This window comes from Triturus cristatus, chromosome 2_2, assembly GCF_964204655.1.
Source record: "Triturus cristatus chromosome 2_2, aTriCri1.1, whole genome shotgun sequence".
In the NCBI taxonomy this organism is placed as follows: Eukaryota; Metazoa; Chordata; class Amphibia; order Caudata; family Salamandridae; genus Triturus; species Triturus cristatus.
Genome location: NC_140582.1, coordinates 1,165,955,454 through 1,165,972,361, shown reverse-complemented (window position 1 = coordinate 1,165,972,361; position 16,908 = coordinate 1,165,955,454). Strand labels below are relative to the sequence as shown.

At 46.0% G+C, this 16,908-nt stretch overlaps 1 long non-coding RNA gene across 2 annotated transcripts in view; it reads left to right on the top strand.

Moving 5' to 3' along the window:
* Window positions 1-2,007: 2,007 nt before the first annotated feature.
* The window catches only part of LOC146863299 (uncharacterized), a 46,960-nt gene continuing 32,059 nt past the window's right edge, over window positions 2,008-16,908 (top strand). For both annotated transcript variants that reach the window (XR_014978592.1, XR_014978591.1), the window contains exon 1: window positions 2,008-2,094. This is a non-coding gene — a long non-coding RNA (uncharacterized LOC146863299). The remainder of the gene's footprint in view (window positions 2,095-16,908) is intronic.

Below are 16,908 nucleotides of genomic sequence, written 5' to 3'. Positions count from 1 at the left end.
GTAGGATTTTTATTTTAAAACTCCCCCCCACCCCACCCCCCGCGACTGTATTTACTTGTCATCGTACTTTCATGAAAGACCTAACGTCCATGTGTGTTTTTTTGTTCTATTTGGCCTGCAAAGCCCATAGTATTTTCTGTATTGGCTTAATATCCCCCTCGGTTTTGTGCAATATAAGAATAGTTACTTCCTCGCGTAATAGTTTTATTTTGACTGGAGAGTATTTTGCGACCGACAAAGGTGTGATACACACTCTACAACAATGCACCATTAAAAAAGCAGAAATTATGTTGACGCAGGAACACTGCCTCTTGTGCATTTTAGGGAACGTGGCATTGTGATTAGTGGTGAATACGCTACATTACGTGTTTACCAAGATATGGGAAACTGGTGAAACATTTCTCATGTGTAGGTGATGACCGGCGCCCCCCGCGCCTAGAGGAGGGGCGCCCTTAGTAGCGCCACGGGACGAGACCTTCCCCAAGACCGGAAAAGGGGGCTGAATGAAGTGACGTCATCGGGGCCCGCCGAAGGCTATTTAAATCTGCTCCCAGCGATCCTCAGCCTCTTTGTCCCTTCGAACCTCCGGCAAGCTGCATGGGCACATCGTCAAGCGGAGAGAGTTCCAGTCGGCGGTGTGCCGAGTGTGGCACAGGAGGTTTGAGGGGGCCCTAGGCGTTGTGTTAGGAGAGATTGACGATCATTATTTAAATCAATATTGCATTTAGAGCGCAAAGCGTCTCAGCGCCATATGCGGTGGGGCGCGCCTTTGCTTTCTTGCCTTGTTGATTTCCTTAACGTCCTGTTACGGGAAGATGCGATAGGGTAAGGCATTTTGCCACGATATGCGAGGGGTGCTCCCTTTAATATCGAGGGGATTTAGAGGTTGAGTGAGGGAGGTAACGAGGCAGCTTGTTGATGCGGGGAGCAGAAGGGGTTGAAACTGCCGCGCGGTCCGAGGCGCGACTGAGGGCGCCCCTCCCCTAGGCGTGGGGGGCGCCTACTCGGGAATTACAGAAGAGTAGAGCTGCGGTTAGAAACGCTTGGTAAAATATGAGTCGCCGCTATAAGTCTCCAGAAGTCAACGGGGGAGAATAGGAATTCAGACTATTTGTAGAAAGCCTATTGCCAACAATTGTTAGATTAACATTAAAAAAAAAAAAAAAAAAAGGAATGATTTGAAGTAGTAACTAATATTTCGTCTGTCACTTTGGGCGTGCTTTGTATAAGGCTTATCGCGTTCGTGCAGTTATTCAGAGGCTGCAGAGAGGAAACATTCGGCCGCGAGCGGTTTGATTACACATTTTGTTGGTGTGATAAGTCCTGCATAGCTTTTGTATGGCCGCAGTAGGTAGCGGAGTAGGTTGGGACGGGCTCATAGGCGTTTGGGACGAGAGGCGGTATGGTGCTGGAGGCTACGGAGATCTCGTAGGGCGTACCAATTTATGCACATCTTTGGCAGAATGCTGAGGATGAAAGGGGGGGCGGCGAGCGTTTTTCATAACGGGCAGGCATATCGTGCTGGTGTGATCAGTTCGGGTGTTAGCTAGCAGCGTGGTTTTATCTATAAGGGTGGCACTCCATGTTACGGAGGATACACGAACTGCCCGTACTTTGCCAGTTGTTATGTATAGTCACGCACCTGGCTTCAAAGAGGCCCGTACTTTTCACGGTACAGTAGGCGCTCCATGTGACTCAGAGGGGTCCCCGCGGGAGGCGCATAGCATGCTTTTGGTCCAAGAGTCTTATCTGTGGCGCAATCGGTTAGCGCGTTCAGCTAAGTATGTGAAGGTTGGGAGTTCGAACCAACCCAGAGTGGGACGTTATCAGATAGGTAATTTTCGAGAACCACTAATTGCCGTCACATATTACACCCTGAGCTCTTCTAATGCGGAGCCATTGATACCTTGATAGTCCGGAACTGCCCTCGCGAGGGAGGCGACGCCCACCGGTGGGTGTGGCGTCAATCGGGCAGCGGATGTTATTGCCGGAACTAAAGGGAAGGGATGTAGTCCGTCGGCTTCGCTGCCACCGCTGGTGCTGGAATACAGAAGGGGCGAGCCGCGAATTCGGGGCCATATTCTGTGAGCCTGGGTAAATCACTTAGTTTCCCGTGCCTAAATATGTATATAAATACGTTGCTAGGTAAAGCGCCCCAATACTATCGGTTCGTGTTCACGCTATATGATATATGCATAAAAGCACAACGCGCACAAGGACCGAGGCTCAAGGCCTCAAATTTCTGAATCTAGTTGGTGTTTTCGCGTCTCGGGGCCGCGTTCGCATCGCGCGATGATGGGCCATCCACTTATTCTGCTCGCGCCGGTATAGGTAATGCGATGCGTGACCTGGTCCCATCCAGACGGGGGCAGCGGCGCCGTCCCCCCAGGGTGTGTGGGCCCGGGTTCAATCCCTGGCATCAGCGGATGGCCGTCGGGTAACGGTCGGCGTGAATAAGCTACAGGTCCCTGGTTCGATCCCTGGTCGGCAGATACAGTTAATCTCCAGCGAACTAATAAGGTAATGAGGCTGCCGCCTCGGATGCAGAAGACCAGGGTTCGAGTCTCGAGGTCACGCCACAGGAGGTGATCCTTGGCAAATTACCTTTACCTTCGGTTGTGTTCGCGCTATATATACATGCCGGCTGGCTTTGCAATAAGCATAGGAAAAGACGTGGCCTAGATGTGCATTGGGGTACGAACGTCCGTCGTGGCGTTATCGTCGACGAAGCGTCCCAGCGGCCCTGCTCATACGGACGTGATGCACCGCATGCAATATCGGGAGTGGGCATGGTCAGCGGCTTCACTGCCGCCTCTTGCGCGGAAACCTCGAGTTCGAGCACACGTCCGCATCCAGTGATTCTGCGCAACGCTGGTTAAGTGGGTCTTCTATTCCTCTGGCCTGCAGGGGGTGAAATTCATAAATATGTATTTAAAGGAATTAGGAAGAGCTCCAGAAGAAATCAAACAAACTAACATGCAATTTTATGACGGAGCTGCACTTTACCATGAGGACAATGTTAGGGTTGCAGCACTTTACGGACAATATAATATGGTCTTTATTTTATAAAGTGTAGAACAATGAACAAAACATTTTTCTTGATGACTCTGGCTGAGCTTTTCAAGAAGGACATTTATTTGATGTTACTTTTTTCACTAGTGTGGGAGGCACTGGAAAAACCTGAATTAGAACCACACAAATTACAATTCACAGCTGCAATAGACACTGCATATCACTGGGAGCAGGGGAGGGGAACTAGAGAGGTGCGACCAGTGTTACCGCACTGGGCACGGAGCTGGAGGGGTGGCACTGACTTCAAGGGGGGCTCTGTGTTTAGCAATAACGTATTATAGAAAAACACCTGCTGCAGAGCCCCTTGTGCTGCCATCTTTCAGGCAGCAATAAAAATGTCAAGATAACTGTTGTGAATAATGTTCCTGCTAGAGAGAGATCTGAGTTTTCATTGGCTCCCATGAGCTCTGAGGTTGAGAGAGAGAAGGCAGCTCGCTTCAACAGGCTTACGGTACTCCTCTACTTCGGAGGCATAAACCAGTAAAAGAAAAAAAAAAAAAAAAAAATGGTTTAACAGCACAAAACTTTACCTTATTCCAGTAATCTGTGAAACGTTATGGTTAGTCCAGCACAAGGGTCATAAACCCTCTCTCGCCAACATAATCACATGGCTCATGGCGGGTGTGATAGTAGAGGGGGAATCACAGTATAGGGAGAATCAGCCTTGGCCTGTAGGAGAACGTCTCATCAGGCGCTCATGGTGTTGTTAAGAAGTTAGGAAACAGATGAAACTTTTCTGCTTACAAATATCCTTGAGCCCCTAGTGCGGGGGAACCGATTCTGGCATGTGAGGTAGTTTTCTTTTATTCTTCACGATGATGCCAATAAATGTGAGGGGACAGTGCATAAAAAAATAAATAAATAAAAAAATATATATTCTCAAGGCCTTTTTGCAGGAGGACCCCTTACAAAAACCCAAGTATACAATCACCAGTTAGTGCCGATAGGGAACAGTATTTATGACTTGCACGTAGGGGTCTTTGATGAGGGACATATTAACTGTTAAGGTAGTAGTCAGTTTGGGGCTGAACGGTGAGTATTGTGGCGTGGGCTACCGGGTCTGGCTAGTTACCAGACAATAAATTAAATCATCCAGCCGCTGCTTCCCTCGACCAAGGGTAATACCAACTTCACATAGCGTTGTCCATGTGGGGAGAGAGGATTTATAATAAAGAGGCACATAGCAGAGGATACGGTACCCGGAGGCTCCCTGGTAAAGGTGGTTAGGGAGTACAAGTTACAAATTTCACCTCGGCACAGGGTAATTACCCGGCAGGCGCTACATTGACAGGGTAACCAACCAGTTATACCCCTGTGGCAGCCTGCAACCACAAGTTTTTAACAGTACGCGGCAAAACACAAACAGCCTTTTACACCCATGTGGTGGCCTATAAACACAGATCCTAACCAAGATAGGGCAAATCAACACCAATCACAAAGGGAGCAGCCTTGTCAGTGGGTGGAGCAATAGCTCAGAGGGTGGCAATACAGGAGTCCAGCCCAAGACAAGTACGGCTCAAGAAGGTCAGTTGATGGACAAAAAATAGGTAGCATAGCGGAGTGGTTACTAGACACATGGAGGTGCCTGGTTGGTAAGTTAACCATGACTGTCAGCAGGTAACGGTATGGTGCAGTAGTGCTTCTTTGTCTGGCTGGCGGCAAACGGGACTGACCTGCAGGTGGTCCCGGACGTCACCTGGCTGGTGATAGAGTGCGGACCCTTGGGGGACCTGGACTTCATGGGCATATCGAAGAGGATAACGGTGAGGCTCGGGAGAGTACACTTAAGGTTGCTCCAAGGTTGCAAGCATCCCGGGGGGCTTATTGGCTATTGGAGGCCCTAAGGGACTAGTATCATTAGGGAGAGAGGTGGATGTCTTAAATTAAAAACGGGAGTTAGTGTTGGGCCCTCCCAACTCGGTGGGTATTAAGAGAGGCTTCTGGACAATGCGCCTGCTACGGAGGTTAGTTGTCAAGATACTTTAGCTAACACAGTATCGGGCCTGGTAAATTATCACAAGGCGGTAAGAGGGCGCGTTATTACGCCACTGCTCAATGCCCGAAGGTCCGAAGGGAAATCTCGATATGTGGTCGGTAGGATAACGCAGGCAGTATAAATTAAGGGGGTTCTGGTTAAGGCCAAGGACAAACGGGGGAAGAAAGTGATACGGGTGACCAGTAAGAGGAGGGCAGTGGGTCCAACTCTTCCTCCGCGGTCCCAGGAGACCAGGGGAGTCTAATTAGGTTGCGCTAGCATCTAGGCACCCGTACGGGCGGAAATTTTATGGAGGGCCTGGGTAGTTGTTCCTTTTAGGATAACGGTGGTGGAAATACAGCGGGTGACAGGTCCCTAGCAGGGTGTTGGGGATTAATTCAAGTGAAACAGGAGATGGTGTAAACTAGGCTCTTCACAACTCAATGGTTACTGAAAGGGGGCAGGTAATGTATCACAGGACGGCCCAGATAACAAAAGAGAGATGTGTAATCAGGAGGGAGGTCATAATTTCGGTAGACGGACAGTGGCTCATACAAACAATGCTAGGGGCCATTTGGGGAGCACAGTTAGCGCGGGGGGAGGGCGAGCGCGCCAGGGAGCTCCTCGCCCTGTGGCGGTTAAACAACTGGATGGCCCCAGAAAGGGGTAAGAGCCACGTGTGCAGAGGGTAGGCGGAAGGGGGGATTGGCCTGCTGGTGGTCCTTGACTCTTCTGCCCTAACCCACAACCTATGGACTGAGGTGAACCCTGGGGAGGCTGCCTGAGTGCAGGTACCCGGTGGGCATGCTAGAGTGCCATGCGGGGCCCTGGTTTACAAGTAGTGCAACTGTTCGCTGTAGCGCGTTGGGGCCTGCTGGCACAATGTGCACAGCAGAGTGGGGGCTTGGGCCAAGTTCAAGTGTATGGCCAAGTTCAAGAGTTCAAATGTAATATGGTGCATATCTTCTTTACTGCCTTTGACAGGCCAAGGCCACTAAAGTGTACAGCCAAGTTCAAGTGTAATGTGGGGGCCTAATTGCCCGGCAGCCTTCGCCAAGTTAATACCGCTAAAGAGTGATGCTTTGCTAATTTTATATCCAAAAGGGATACTGTTACTCTCGTGTTGGTCATTGGTGAATTACCTGTTTTCGTGAATAAAAGGCTACGCCATGAACAACACGCTCAGTTTCTGAGAGTCATTGGGCAAATGGGAAGAGTGAATGTCACGTGTGCGCCTACTATGACCGGCGCCCCCCGCGCCTAGAGGAGGGGCGCCCTTAGTAGCGCCACAGGACGAGACCTTCCCCAAGACCGGAAAAGGGGGCTGAATGAAGTGACGTCATCGGGGCCCGCCGAAGGCTATTTAAATCTGCTCCCAGCGATCCTCAGCCTCTTTGTCCCTTCGAACCTCCGGCAAGCTGCATGGGCACATCGTCAACCACCCACCCACCCGGCAAGAAAGCAAGGGCGGAACGGTGACAGTTAACAACAAGCAAGCACAACAAGGGCGGTTAAACAACTGGAAGGCCCCAGAAAGGGGTAAGAGCCACGTGTGCAGAGGGTAGGCGGAAGGGGGGATTGGCCTGCTGGTGGTCCTTGACTCTTCTGCCCTAACCCACAACCTATGGACTGAGGTGAACCCTGGGGAGGCTGCCTGAGTGCAGGTACCCGGTGGGCATGCCAGAGTGCCATGCGGGGCCCTGGTTTACAAGTAGTGCAACTGTTCGCTGTAGCGCGTTGGGGCCTGCTGGCACAATGTGCACAGCAGAGTGGGGGCTTGGGCCAAGTTCAAGTGTATGGCCAAGTTCAAATGTAATATGGTGCATATCTTCTTTACTGCCTTTGACAGGCCAAGGCCACTAAAGTGTACGGCCAAGTTCAAGTGTAATGTGGGGGCCTAATTGCCCGACAGCCTTCGCCAAGTTAATACCGCTAAAGAGTGATGCTTTGCTAATTTTATATCCAAAAGGGATACTGTTACTCTCGTGTTGGTCATTGGTGAATTACCTGTTTTTGTGAACATGAACAACACGCTCAGTTTCTGAGAGTCATTGGGCAAATGGGAAGAGTGAATGTCACGTGTGCGCCTACTATTCAAACATTGTGTGTAACAAGACATCACGGGCGCCACCTTGTGTCTTTTCTTGCGCAGTTGAAAATGTTTGCAGTGTTCTCTTCCCGTCATCCATGTTGCAAACGCTCATCCACGCTGATTTTCTAAAGATTGGGATTGTAACACAATGTTGGAGTTTTTAATGTGTGTACCAGTGTTTAGTGGAATTCAGAAAATTGGAATTGTGTGTCCGACGCCTAATTACCCGCAGAGCTGATAATCTGCGCTCATAAAATAGCACAAACGCACATTTATTTTCCTCTCTTTTTCAACGTGGAAAATATCTTTTCATGAAATAAATCCCTGACGCTTTCCCCCCACAGGATATAGTTTAGCTCCTTTATCATCCAAATTGTGCCACTTACGCCTCTATGTTTACTTGTGCAGTTATGGTGGGGAATGCATTGCAAATGTTTGTGCATAACCCCAATGTTGCTGTTTTGTCAGTGCTGCTCGCCACACTTGCAGTGGGCACTTCTGTGGGAGCCCCTGCTGGCCGGGAAGATGAAAGAACAGGGAGCTGTGCCTTTAAAAAATGCGGCTTGCAGCACCTGTCAGAGGCTTTCAGGGCCTGGCTAAGAAAAATGAACGTGAATAAGCTCCTTCGCTATCATAAAGCCATTTAGTTGATCAATGGTCCCCAGCAGTAAACAAGGATAGTTTATCCATAGAGCAGCTGATTGGGTCTGCAGCCCGCTACCTGGGCGCGAGGGCTGCCGTGACAATAGGGAAGAACAATGTTTGTGATTGACCTGGCGAAGAGCACTGCCTGGAAAATTAAAACTGCTGAAGAGAGGGAAAGCAAAGCGAGACGGCGAGAGGGGGAGAGCTAGAGGTAAAGAAGAAGGCGAGGACACGACAGAAGGGAAGAGCAAAAAGGAGATGAGAGGGACAAGGGAAGAAGTGGGCTTGGGATAAGATGGAGGAGGGAAGGGGTTACAGATAAACTGGAGGGAGAACATGTGTAAATAAAGGAGGTAGGGAGGAAGAAATGCACAAGGAATTAAGCAAAGAAATGGACTACGGTGGGAAAGAAGGGCGAAGGAAAGAAAAAGGTAAAGAAAAATAGATGGAAGAAGGGTTTGTGAATGAGAAAGTTGTGAAAGAAAAGGAACAGAAAGAGAAGGGAAGAGGGAAACAAAAACAAAGAAGGAGTAAATAGAAGTAAGGGAAATAGAGGATAGTAAAGATGGGATGCAGAAAGTGAAGTGAAAGAAAGGGTAGTGAGAAAGAGATGGACAGGTGTGATGGCAAGAAAGGAGGGAAGAAAGAAAAAGAGCAAGAAAGAAGGCAAGACAGAAAAAGAAATCATCTGAATGAGAGCAACAGAGAAAGTAAACAAAGCACATATGTAAATAAAAAGAAAGTAAAATCGGAAACAAATAAAGAAAAGTAGCATAGAAAGAGGATGCCAGGAGAGAAAAGGTAAAGGAACTGAGCTCTAGATGATGACATAGACAAATGGAAGTGAGGGAAAAAAGCACAGATAGAGACAGTGTAGAGGACAAAGGGAGAGGGGAAGAAAGAGTCAACAATAGGCTTAGGAAAAACCAACCATTCTGAGAGCACCTACAGACAAGATCTTTCACCTTGTACATCAGTTAGAAGGCCTTAAGTCTACGTACAACTGTTAACATATCACTACATCTTTGGGAACACATAGTCTCAGGTGAAGGATTCTTGACTATAGGTGCTCTCAGAATGGTTGGTTTTTCCTAAGCCTATTGTTGACTGAACATTACGTGCTCTTGGCCATAGTACTTAGTGTGTACATCTTATCTTAACCCCTTCTGTGCCACGCCCTTTCCCCCTCCTGTGCCGGGCGTTTTATTAGTGGGTGGGGTTCATGACGAGATAGTCTCGTCATGGGCACAGCGCGACCGTGCTCCATGATGAGACTATCTCGTCATGGGCACTGAAGAGGTTAAGCAACATTTCAGCACTCCTTGTTTTGGAATACCTTCTACTCTATTTAAAGGTATTTTGTGTATTCCTGGTATGAATGGCTCCAAACTAAATGACCAAGAATTAGTTCTGGTGTTGGAATATGGAAAAGGGTTCAGGTTTGTGCAGTAGACTGTGATGAGTTTTCAACTTCCAGAGAAAATATAGAGAGGACATGAGATGAGAGTACTCTCTTAAGGGCATACTTTTTGAGGAGGCCCTCTGCTTTTGATTGCAGTGGCTCAGTTTATTTGGTGAATCACAATTCCAATCATGGGTAAAATATGGCTTGTTGAACATAGATGAGATGTACTTGCAAATTGTTGGATTGCGTATTGCATTGCGTATTGCATTTCAGGTTTTCAATTCGACCAATCTTTTGACTTCTTTCCAACGAAATATGAGTGTCTTCCTGGTCAATAACCACACTGCTTTTTTCTCTTATCTGTCTTGTATCAAGACCCTGCTGGACTATGGGGTGAAAGAAAGCTTGAATAAGCAACTACCTATGTTATATGACATCTCTTTATTAATGCAATAACTTCACTTTCACAATTGCTTTATTAACCTTCCTGCTTTCTCAAATTTGCTTGAAAATTCACCATTTGTCCACTCTTTTTTCAAAATTTTCTCGGGGGGACAATCCCCCCGAACCCCTCTTAAGTTGTTTGGGCTTACTACGCTCGCTCGCTGTGGTGCAGTATGCCAACCATTTTACGCATCACCACTTTCCAATGTCACCAGTCGCCCCTGATCACAGGTGCTTTGGATGAGCACTAGTGCCGGGACTGGAGTCCAAGTAACCGAACTCTATGTCAGGCTTCGTTTACTGGGCCACATCTCTTCCTGAAGCTCACTGACACCTAGCTTCTAGGCACAACTGAAAGTGCAAGAGGTTCAACCATTTCAGCTCCTGGAAGCGGTGTATTCTGTACTTGGTACACCCTGGTCGCTTCCGACTCTGATAGCATTGGCCCTGCACATTCACAGTGATAAAAGGCTGCACCTGTATTTGGGGCTCCCAGACTACCTGTGCAGGGTATCGACAAGGACCATAACTACCACTGAAGCTATCATCTCCGTGGCCGTCTGAGGGTAGCTTCTGGGCAACGCAATAATTGGCAACGCGAGTAGGGCTGGCTTTTATATCATTTTTGCACATGAAGACATAAGCACACAAGTTAATAATTTTTGCTGCTTTTCCCCTGCACTGGCAAAGACAATAGGCCGGCTTTAAAGTGATAAACAGTATTTGTGCATACAACACATATAAATAGCATTTGTGAATACCTGTTTACATGCTTTTCTACATTAAAGCCTGACCCAGTGGCTTTGCCAATGCTGGTTTTTCTTTAGGGGCTGTCCAAGGAATCTGTGTTTGGGATTTTTGAAAAAAACGAAAGCATCCTTTTCAATTATTTTAAGGTGTGTGGATATCGAACGTTTCGAGAAGCTTGTGCTTGCGATTCCTAATTGGTATAATGGGCCAGATGGAATATTGTTTTAGTCACGAAAAGCAGTCCCAATTTGTGACTAGTCATTCTCTGACCATAAAGTCATTTTGCAAACTGACCTATTAATTAATCGGATTCGAAGTGAGTCAGAGATCGACCTTCCTAAATAATATTTCATAGGTAGCTCACTAATTGTGACTCACTCCGAATGATCATTTTCATAGAGACGGTGGCCTGCAAAGGTCAGTAGACCACCATGTATGTGACAGACTTTACTTAACCTTTTTTGTATTTTTTTTTAACAACCCGATTTCCTTAAAGAAAACAGAGTTGCTAAAAAAAAATAGTTTTGTTTTCTCAAAAGATTTTAGCGACAGTTGGAAGTGGTCCCTTGGGCCACTGCCTTCTCCCCTTGAATGTTTATCACAATTCACGAAAGAGGACACACGGATACCAGCCCAACTTTGGAGTCATTAGTTTTTAATGGTTTGCAACCCCAAAGCATTAAAGTTACCATGTTGCAATTCTGACACCCACAGCATGCCTCTTCCAAATTGTGATTCGGTAGCCATTTGGAAATCCATTTTAGGAGACGGTAAGAGTTTACCAACTCCTAAAATGGCTTTCTTACATTGCACGTAATTTTTTGTGGTTGCAAACACTGATTCAGAATGTTTGAGACCCCAAAAAAGTTTCGAAAATCTGGCCATGCCTTAGTCACATGTAAAACATGCTTTTGTAACTAATACTCACTGTTAAAAACTAACAGGCTGATACTGTTTCAAATGATTATTTTGGGAACAATTTGTAGAAAATAGACTTTCTTTCCAACAGCGCCACCAAAGTAAACCTCTGATCCCTATAATTACACTGGCTTACACCATGTCTGAGGCATGCATGGAGGCAGCCTGTGCGGTGTGACAACATGTTGTTTTCATTGTGTGAGGATAAATGGTGGATGCAGGAGTCACGGGACCCCATGTATGATGGCTGTAAACACAGTTGGTACTGTGTTGGAAGCACTAACCTGCAGGTATCTCTCCTACCCCATCAACCAACATGAGCAGAGGCCTGGTGGACTGGGGCCGACACCTCAGCCCATCAGTACCCATCCGGAATTGAATTGCTGGAGACACCAGTCTCTAGGCTTCCTGTCGTCCCCCCTGAAGCCTGGTAGATTGGGGAAGGTATCTCTGCCGACCAGTAGACGCTCTGCCCTGTAGCTTAATCAGGTAGGGTGGACCTTTGAAATATGAGACGTCCTTCAGGCTAGAGTGAAAATCCTCCTTCCCCTTATTACTGCTTTATGGCCAGAATCTCCTTCTGAAGGGGCTCACAGGCTGAAGCATCATATATCTACCTGAGACCACCCAAACTGTTCTCAAAAGGTAATGTAGACTGGAAGAAGAGTGCATGGCGTCATCATGCTGAGGACAAGCCTCTCCCCCCAAGAATTGAAGAGGCCTTCAGATATTCAAAATCTGAAGCACATATTTGCCAGGCTTGGCCTCAGAGGAAAAGAAATGCGGCCACTGCCAGCCAATGGATGATTCACTCTTTAAATCAACAACTGAGGAAATATTGCATAGGACCAGGACTGTGAGGGCTAAAGCTTTACTCCACGCACAAGGGATACAGCTCAGGAGGTATACAGAAAGGCCCTGCTGCTTTTCTTTCAGAGAGGTGCTGGAATGCACCCATCAAGAGGAGAGGCATAGCGTGCATCGCAAAGCAGGATCCAGCTGACCAGAAGGACTGGCCAGGGGGACCTTTTAATGGATGAAGAGTGCCCAACAATAAAAAGTCACCCCATCTGGGCGCTTCAAAAAAGTAACAACGGACACAATGGCATCTGGGTCCAGAAGAAGCTCCACCAAGCACAATGCCATCAGGGTTGAAGGGACGCCTCAGTGAGCACAATGCTGTCAAGGGCCTGGATAGGCTCCACCATGGACAGTGTAATCAGTTTCCAGGAGAACCTCAATTGAGCACAAACCCAACTGGGTCCAGTAGAACCTCAACTGAGCACAACCCCAACTGGGTCCAGTAGAACCTCAACTAAGCACAATGCCATCTGGGTCCAGGATAACCTCAACTGAGCACAAACCCAACTGAGCCCAGTAGAACCTCCACTGAGCACAATGCCATCTGGGTCCAGAAAAACCTCCACTGAGCACAATGCCATCTGGGTTCAGGAGAACCTCCACTGAGCACAATGCCATCTGGGTCCAGAAAACCTCCACTGAGCATAATGCCATCTGGGTCCAGGAGAACCGTCACTGAGCACAATGCTATCTAGGTCCAGGAGAACCTCCACTGAGCACAATGCCATCTGGGTCCAGGAGAACCTCCACTTAGCACAATGCCATCTGGGTCCAGGAGAACCTCCACTGAGCACAATGCAATCTGGGTCTAGGAGAACCTCCACTGAGCACAATGCCATCTGGGTCCAGAAGAAGCTCCACTGAGCACAATGCCATCTGGGTCCAGAAGAACCTCCACTGGGCACAATGCAATCTGGGTCCAGGAGAACCTCCACTGGGCACAATGCCATCTGGATCCAGGAGAACCTCCACTGAGCACAATGTCATCTGGGTCCAGGAGAACCTCCACTGAGCACAATGCCATCTGGGTCCAGAAGAACCTCCGCTGAGCACAATGCAATCTGGGTCTAGGAGAACCTCCGCTGAGCACAATGCCATCTGGGTCCAGGAGAACCCCCACTGAGCACAATGCAATCTGGGTCTAGGAGAACCTCTACTGAGCACAATGCCATCTGGGTCCAGGAGAACCTCCACTGAGCACAATGCCATCTGTGTCCAGGAGAAGCTTCCCTGAGCACAATGCTGTCTGGGTCTAATAGAAGCTTTATCAGTCACAATGCCGTCTGGATCCAAGAGACGTTCTACTGATCACAATGCATTTGGGTCCAGAAGAAGCTGCTTCACCTTCTGATTGTGAGAAAGATGAGCTTGCTCTTGGGATGCTTGTACAAACTTTTGTAGTCCTCCTCACAATGTCTTGGAAACTCTCGACTTCGACACCTGGCCTAGGGTCCCATCTGGTTGACTGTAAGTGGGTCTCCATAATTCTGAGACACATTTGTATCATCAGCTAATAGATATTCAAGGTGTACTAACACCTTGATCATCCACGGTCCTTATCTTGTGGTCTGTAGGGCTACTGGCCTTCAATTAACTATGCCCAGTACTTGAAACCAATGACCACATACCAGGTAACCACAGCTCCCAAAAAGAATTGTTTGATTAACTGAGAACTGAACTCTCTTTTTTCCTTTGGGAGGGGGGTAGCTTGATTTTGTAGCTGGTGCACTTGGTTCATTCATTAACACATACCCCGGTATCAATGAAACTGAATCCTCAAGAAACCTTACATTACCCCTTTGAAATTACTATATAAATACTTTGAAGGGAAATGTTTAGCTATCAACCAAGCACTCTTCGTTTACCCCTGCCACACCAGAAAGGTTCTATATAAAATTACATTGGCTATTAGCCTCAATATTATACTAAACACTTAGGGCCAAGGACCTCCATTAGAGTTTGAAGTGGTAACTCAGGCCTAGAAGGTGCTAGGAACATTTAGTTATCAACATTTATCTTTGTAGTGCATAAACATTTTACGTATAAATAAGGTCCTTTCCTTTAAAAGTTAAGAACTGGCAGTGAACTGGGGTTTTACATGTTATTTGTAGTGTCACTCTGCATTCTGAATTTCTAAGCCCACATCATCTTCTGGAGTAAGCCTTGTTTTCTTCGCCTCACTATCCTGAGCGTCAAGTGCTAAAAGAGAGTACTTGGTCATCCAGTTGGAGTTCAACAGTATTGTGACCCCAGATCAACAGTGCTACGAAACACTATTACACTTGATGCCCTGTAGCTAAGAACTGCTAGGAAGTTTGGATAGACGCTTGTGGATATTTATACAAATTGAAGGACGGGCGATGGCCGAAACAAATCGCATGTAAAGCAATACATTAGGCCACAGGTTACGTGTTATGTTATCAGTGTTGGTGAATCGGAACATATATCTGTGTCTTGGTCTTTTGGTGCTTTCTGCATATTCCTTTCTGTGTGTACATACTCATACAGGGGAACTTGAGTTTGTATTTACTAGGGGTGGACGTAACTCTTCTAATTCCGTGTGACGTAAACACATGGAATCACAAATCACCTAAAACTTCAGCAAAATGCCACATTATGCCCAAAATGGAAGTGAGGATGTATTTTGCACTAAACAAAAACACCCTTGCACTCGCAAAATGTGCTCTTGGGGTAGGAGTTTCCCCCAACTTACTACCAGCAATTAGCACTATTTTCTTAGCACAAAATTAACCCTCACGTCCAAAATAGACGCAAGGATACATTTTGTAGGAAGAAACAGCGCTAAATGCTGCAGAATACAAATAGTGATTGGCTGCTCATGCTCACTGAATGCGCCTTCGCAGTAGAATTCCCCACCCCCCAAAATGACTCTTTATGCGGGAAGGAGTAATTATGTAAGTAGTGATAAGCAGAATTATCGAAATTAAAACATTACTCTGGTGTAATTAGAATTTTACCCAGGCCTAGGGCCCGATTCACAGAACTAACTTAAGACAAAATCCTAAACTTACTACCATTTTGGTATTCACAGAAGGCACTTACTCATTTTGGTATTCACAGAAGGCACTTACTCATTTCGGTATTCACAGAAGTTAGGAGTCCTAACTTTAGGACTCCTAAATGCCTTCTGTGAATACCGAAAGTCTTAAAATTAGTATTTTTCTCAGTTTAGTAGTAGTATAGTTAGGACTCCTAACTTTAGGACTCCTAAATGCCTTCTGTGAATACCGAAATTCTTAAAATTAGGATTTTTCTCAATTTAGTAGTCCTAAGTTTAGGACTCCTAACTTTAGGACTCCTAAATGCCTTCTGTGACTACCGAAAGTCTTAAAATTAGGATTTTTCTAAGTTTACTAGTAGTATAGTTAGGACTCCTAACTTTAGGACTCCTAAATGCCTTCTGTGAATACCGAAATTCTTAAAATTAGGATTTTTCTCAATTTAGTAGTCCTAAGTCTAAACTTAGGACTACTAAATTGAGAAAAATCCTAATTTTAAGAATTTCGGTATTCACAGAAGGCATTTAGGAGTCCTAAAGTTAGGAGTCCTAACTATACTACTACTAAACTGCGAAAAATCCTAATTTTAAGACTTTCGGTATTCACAGAAGGCATTTAGGAGTCCTAAAGTTAGGACTCCTAACTTCTGTGAATACCGAAATGAGTAAGTGCCTTCTGTGAATACCAAAATGAGTAAGTGCCTTCTGTGAATACCAAAATGGTAGTAAGTTTAGGATTTTGTCTTAAGTTAGTTCTGTGAATCGGGCCCCTAGTGTTTACAGCCATCCACCTATATACTTATATACATAAATATGCAAACAAATTAGAGATTCCGGTTTTCCGGGCACGTGGATGCCCACAGAAACATCCTAAAATATGGCAGAGATGGGCGGACAACAGAGGACTTGCCATACCGCAGCTGACAACGATGTCGGATGCAGTTGACTCTGAAATTCAGACATATGATGCACAGATGTGATTTATATTCTGAGACAGGATCCCTGAAATATGGTCTCTATCTAGACACAGTATACACCATTTGTACAAGCTAATGCATTGGGGTTGAATTGTTGTAGTTACACTGTCAAAAGTATATGATATGACATTTTATGCATACATCTGCAAGTAATGGTGTAGTCCATTGGACAATAAGATCGCAGAAATTTAAAAAATAAGATTTGTTCTGAAGAAAAAAAAAATTGCAAAGACACACACAAAAGCGTTGTTGCTCCCATTTCCTCTTCCATGTGTATTGCATTAACTTCATATTCCTGTTTTCTTTACTAATCTTTGAAAGTTGTGCTATTTTGACAACTTTTAGTTAGACATCTAGTTCGATATTGAGTACTTGACTTTTTTCGTCAGTTGTTTTTTTCGCCAAATTGTTCTTTGTCCGGGAGCGACTTTTTGTCAGATTGTTTTTACCAGCTTGGTAATACTCCCTAATTTGATTTTCTAGTAGAATCGCGTAGTGCAGTATGGACAACCCATTACCAATTGGTCAAGGTTTTTTTTTTTTTAGATGAAGTAGAAAACCATATTGAATATAACAACACTTCTGGCGTTTTATCTACTGTTTTATTGTGCTTTCTCAAGATGCAAGTTGAAAGAAAATATATACATTTTTAGGACACTGTGGCAGGCAAGATCTCAGTTCTAAGTCCATATAAAATGAATGCCTACTGGTTCAGGGAGGAGCAGCCAACCTGCTCGACTGCCATCCTAG